The 6000-nt window shown below is 48.3% G+C and overlaps 1 protein-coding gene across 1 annotated transcript in view; it reads left to right on the forward strand.

Moving 5' to 3' along the window:
* Positions 1–5247, forward strand: part of LOC108638480 (translation initiation factor IF-2-like) — a 56225-nt gene extending 50978 nt beyond the window's left edge. The window contains exon 6 of the mRNA XM_018065932.1: positions 2764–5247. The gene's annotated coding sequence lies outside the window, so the exon portion shown is untranslated. The remainder of the gene's footprint in view (positions 1–2763) is intronic.

Here is a 6000-nt window from a genome sequence, read left to right on the forward strand (position 1 = left end):
AAAAAAAAAAAAACTGTACTGGCAAGAAAAAGAAAGAAAACCAAACATATCCAGCCTAGAAGCTTTGCCTAGCCAAAGTTACTTTTTTCCATTTAAGAAGCAATTTTAATTAGAAATTACATCCTGTATACAGGTGTTATTCCAATAAGTTTCATTCCATTGGCTAGGACAGAGTGGATAGCTCTGAAATGATGGAAGTCTTGCCCTGACCACTTTAGGGCGGTAGGAACCCACACTGAGTCTGCCAAGTAAACCAAAGTTGGGAAGGGAATGAGACTTCCCTTTAAGGCAAACATTTGTTCATTTGTGCACACGTGCCTGTTGCATCAGTTCCCTTGGTCTTCACTGTGTGTCTTTCCTTCACACAGAAATCTATCCACACACACTGTGTCCTGAATCCAGACTAGATTCCCAAGGTGTGACCTGGCCCTTGCAGGGGTTCATGTGCCCAGAGGAAGGAAGAGGCGTGCTGGCGTTTCACCTGGCAGCCACCCTCTCTGCCTACCTGGAGTCCTTTTTGTGATTCTTCTAATATGTTTGTCCTGAGATATCCTTTGACCCCTGAACTGACTTGTCAAGAGTTCTTCAGAGAAGCAGAACCAATGAGAGAGAGACAGAGATAGATAGATGGATAGATAGAGGTTTGTTATAAGAAATTGGCTCATATCATTATGTGTGCTAAGTCACTTCTGTGCGATGCTCCGGACCACCAGGCTCCTCTGTCCATGCGATTCTCCAGGCAAGAATACTGGAGAGGGTTGCCATGCCCTCCTCCAGGGGATCCTCCTGTCCTGCATCTGTTCCGTCTAACCTGCATTGGCAGGCAGGTTCTTGACCCCTAGTGTCACCTGGGAAGCCCCATGTCGTTATGGAGACCCCCGAGTCTTGGGATCTGCAGAGTGAGTCAGCAACCAGGAGACTTAGGAGAGCTGATGGTTTCATTTCAGTCTGGAGGCTGGCAGGCTCAATACCCAGGAAGAGCCTAGGTTTCCATCTGGATGCAAAAGCAGAAAACAGCTGATGTCCCAGCTCAAAGGCAGTCGGGCAGGAAGAGTTCCTTCTCACTCAGCCCTTTTTGGCTATTCAGGCCTTCGACTGCTTAGATGAGGCCCACCCACACTGGGCAAGGCAGTCTGCTTTGCTCAGTCTACCGACTCCAATGTCAGTCTCATCCAGCAACCACCCTCACAGGCACACCCCGAATCATGTCTGAAAAATGTCTGGGCACCCCAGGATCCAAGAATCAGTCAGATTGACAGAAAATTAATTGTCACCACTCTGGAGCCTGAAAAACCTTCTAGCTCGAAAAGACACAGCTGTCTAATAGAAGAGGTGCAGCCAGGGGCCCTGGCCTGGTCCCTGTCCCATCTCATCAAGTAGGACAGGCTATTGCTGTTGCCATCTCATACACATTAGTCATTTTCACCCCCCACGTTGTTTGAATTAGTCATCAGTGGAAAAGAAGGCTTCAGCTGCCCACCAGGCCCCCTGCATGGTCATGTTTATGATTTTAAAGAATAAATAGAAATATCTTAGTTATTACAAAATACGTCATATATGTCAGGCAATCTCTGAAACAGTTGAAAGGGTAAAGATAAAAAACGAACCTCCACATGCTTCCCGCACAGCCTCACAAATGGAAAATGACCAGTATACTGAAGGGCTTTGCTGCTCCTCTGAGGGGATTCCCGCTCTGTCCTTTCCTGTAAGTAGCCACTCTCCTGAATTCTGTTGGTCATTCTCTTGCATTTTACAAACACCAAAGTGTGTGTCACTAAGTATACTTGTTTGATGTGCCTTATATGAGTCTTTATGAATTGACACGTGCTGTGGGTGTTCTCTGCACCATGCTTCTTCATACGAGATGGGGCCTCATCCCCACCGTCGCGTGTAGCCACTGTGTGCTCATTTCACTTCCGTGTCATATTCTTTGGTGTGGACGTGTCCATCGTAGGAGCCACGTGTCTTTCTTCAACTCTTGATGCCTGTTTGGGTAACTTTTGGTCCTCTGCCTTCCCAGCTGAAGCTCACAGGGGCATTCCTGTCACTGTCTCCAGGTTCACAGGTACAGGGATTTCTCTTAGATGAACACCTAGGAGGTCAGCCCAGCTGGGGACTATCTCTTTGCTTCTCTGGGTAATGCCAGGGAACTTTCCAGAATGATTTTACCAGTGTGTGCTCCCCCTGGCAGTGATGTGGGTTTCTTATGATACTGTCCCCCTCTCCGCTCTCCATCCTCTCTGATCTCAGTAAATTGCCCTCCCTAGGTTCGGTCACCCTTGTTCACAGGGTGGCCAGTGTTTAAAGCACACTGTGACCATGATGCCCTCCTGCCCGCTTCATGCATGTGCAGGACTGCGCTTGTCCAGGGTGGGATCTAGTACGTGAACACGTGTCAAGTTCCCACTGCTGTGGGAGAGCCCACGGGCTTTTGTGGGACAACGGTGCAGCTGTCTGTCTCTGCTTCAAGGAAAATGACTGAAGCAAAATCCCAGTAGAATGGGTGGTGGCCAAGCTGAACCCCGAGGCCGAGCTCCTTATGCCAGTATCACAGTCTTCATCCTTGAAAGTGATCAGCCGTGCTCTGCCATCTCTCCATGGCCAAAGAGCAGTGCGTCCCAGGGTTTTCTCCATGAGAGATTTTTCGGGCCCACCCAACACCTAGTCCCCAGACATGAAATCACTCCCCCACCCGGTCTGCCAGGCTTTGGAGAGGATGCTTATAAACTGTCATTTTCTTGTGCTGCCTCTTTCCAATTGCAGATTAGTCTGGGGCGGAAGATAAAGACATTTGCCACCAAGATGGTAATCACGAGTGGAAATGACGAAGACAGAGGAGGCCAGGAGAAAGAGAGTAAAGAAGAGAGTGTCTTGGCGATGCTGGGGATTATTGGGACCATTCTGAATCTGATCGTCATCATATTTGTATACATCTACACCACTCTGTGAATGGCCCAGTGGGTCCTCAGGCCTCGGGATGGCCAAAAGACAGGAGGAGTCCTGTGTGTTGGCAGATCGGTGACCGGACACTGCGCCAACAAGCAGCCTTGACCGACACATACCGCCCAATCAGATGCACCTTCGAACTTGATAAAGGGTCACCAAAATCAACCAATCCTGCTGCAAGGAGCAGACACTAAAGCACAATGAATCCACCAAAACTCATTCACACAGCAAGGAACTCAACATCGTTGGCAGGGGACCCGAAAGGACGCTTGGAAAACCACCCTTTGACACCACCAGGGAGTGGATGGGTGCAAAGATGGGTTATCCCAGGTCACTAACGGATGTCACGTGTTCAAAAAGAGGAACAGGGGTGGACGCAGCTCACGGCAGACACAGCTCTCAGCCTGTCTCCCAGGACACATATTTCCTCCTAGCTCAATGAACTGTTTGGTACCAAAAAACCACAGGGACAATCTTTGACAAGCATCCCATTCATCAAAAGTGTCTAACTATTTGATACTGGGGAGATAACTTATTTTTTCTTTTTTTCATTGGCTTGATGTGTGTATCTGTTCATATCAAGGTTTATAAATATATATTTTTAATAAATGTGCTCTATTTTTTAGCATGAACCGAATATTTGGAGAAGCGCTCCTGGATCCATACAGCTTTCCTTGGTTTTACCTGCTGTATCTGCCTTAGACTGCAGCTGTTCTGTTGTGTAATCGCTCTAGTCCTCGTTCTCTCATCTGGAATCATTTCCCTCTCATGCTTTTCGACCTGGAGGACGTTTTCCCGTAAGACCAGCTGTGGTCTTGGTTGGTGCATGTTTTAAGATTGTCCACTGAGCGACTTTTTGTTGTTATACTGGAGATGTAAAACGGTCGTGGGCACGTGGACTGTGGATGTACCGTATCCTTACTGAGAATTATGCATGAACAGGGCTGAGTGATATAGATCAGCTTAAAAAAATTTTTTTACAAGGAATACCATGGAGGAAGGGCGCGGCTACATCTGTGGATCAACTATAGGATGGAGTGTTCAGCTTCTCATTGGCAGCATTATTTCATTCTTGTGACCATTTGTCGATGAGATTTGATTCTAATGGCCACATGCCATGAAAGATGGGTGGGAAGGACAAGGCGGGGAAAGCTCAGCGTTAGGGGCATAATTCCCATAGTGAGCCTCCTGGGAGCCTTTGCAAAGTAGGTGGGGGTGTAGATGATACTCGGACTCCCCTCCTGTAAGAGCTCACCTGGCTGTTTCAGGCTGAGAGCACACCCCTGCAACAAGTGACTTTTCAAGAGCGCTAGAAGGGGATGCACCGGTCACCCTAAAAGATTGCCACATTTCTTCAAGCTCCTGGTTTACACCCACATGAAGCTACTTCCTCCCTGGCAGGGGCAGTTGAATCAGGATGAATGTGCCCTGTTCTCCTGCCTGCCTGAGATGGGCCTTTCACTGGCTGCAGCAGCATGGCCTTATAGAGAGGGTAGTGTTCCTTCTGCCAGTGCCAGCCTTGCCTGTGGGCTAAAGGAGCAGCAGGCTGCCTAGGTGGAGTCGAATGATGTCCAGGAGGTCACCGCCAGGTCTCTCCCTCCTGATGTCGTGGTGTCTGAAATTTCACCCATAGAGAGTCACTTCTTGGACTGTGTTAAAGACCAGGCTCTTTTTAAAGCAGATGCCCCGAGCACCTGGCCCTCATCAGGAGTCTTCTCTTCCCCACCAGGAGGAACGGAAGTCGATGTGTGTTCAGGACATACTGTGTGCTAGCCACCGTGCCAGACCCTGTATTCCTACAGTCATTGAATGCTCACAGGAAATGAGCTGGAGAGTCTCTGTCCCACATCATAGAGGAAGAAAGGGGAACTCAGATGGGGAAACTTCCCCGAGGTCAGGTAGCTGGTAGTGGTGAGTCAGAACGCAAATTCCCAGAGCTGTCTGATTCCCTAGCCTGCTGAGGGGCATCAAATGCTGGGCAAAGAGGGAATGGAGAGGCAGGGACTGGCCAGGAAAGGGCCCGCGGGACTGGATGCACACCCATGGTTTGCCGAGGGCCAGCTCTGCCCCCGCCCTCCTTCCCTCCTAAGAATAAATAACCCCTGGGAACCCCTTGCATCCTGGCACAATGCTGGCCACGTGAGGACTTGAGGAGGGAGGCCAGGAGGAGGCTGCTTAGAAATATAATGGACTGTCGCGGGAGGGAGCCACCTCACGGGTTCCGTGTGGTTCTAGAAAGACTGTGAGACTTTTGAACAGTGAACAAAGTAAACAATAAAGGTGCAATGGAAAAAAAAAAAATCTATCGATGTCCTTTTTCCCCCCACAGCGTCCTGGTAGTTTTAAACCTTCACGTCATTCCTTTACCTATATATATTTTTGTTTTATTTTATTTCAGATTTTTTTTGATATGGACCATTTTTGAAGTTTTTTCAGTTTGTTACAATGTTGTTTCTGTTTTACCTTTGCTTGTTTTCCTATTTTCTGTTTTTTTTTTTTTTGGTTGGGAATCCTAACTCACCACAGGGATCAAACTCACACCCCGTGGATTGGAAGGTGAAGTCTTAACCACTGGACCACCAGGGATGTCCTGATTTTTTTTTTTTTTTTTAAGCAGACAAATCTGAATGTGACTCTGTTCCAATGAAACTGTTTTGTTTGAACTGTGGAAGCCCCAGTGATTTTTCAAGTGTACTAATCTGAAATTTATTGAGGGGAAAAACTGCCTTTCCGATTCTCTCAACAGCTCCCCAATGGTCCTTCTACACTGTCCTAATCCACAGCCTGGAAATAAAGCTGCCCGTTCAATGAATGCCAACCCGAGTGGCAGCGCTCTCTCCTGTAGAGAGAGTCTTTCATTTCTGCCCTCATTTAGCAAAGCCCAAGAACACGGACTGGGCAAACTCATAGTTTCTTCCATGATCTCAAGGCGTCTCGTGGGGATGTGATGGGGAGGCAGCTGGTGGCCCTGGGGCTTAGTATGCCAAGCCCAGCCTTGGCACGAATAGCAACAACCCAAATGACCAGCCCGAGGGCTGAGACTTCCCACCCATC

This window comes from Capra hircus, chromosome 21 (genome assembly GCF_001704415.2).
Source record: "Capra hircus breed San Clemente chromosome 21, ASM170441v1, whole genome shotgun sequence".
NCBI lineage: Eukaryota > Metazoa > Chordata > Mammalia > Artiodactyla > Bovidae > Capra > Capra hircus.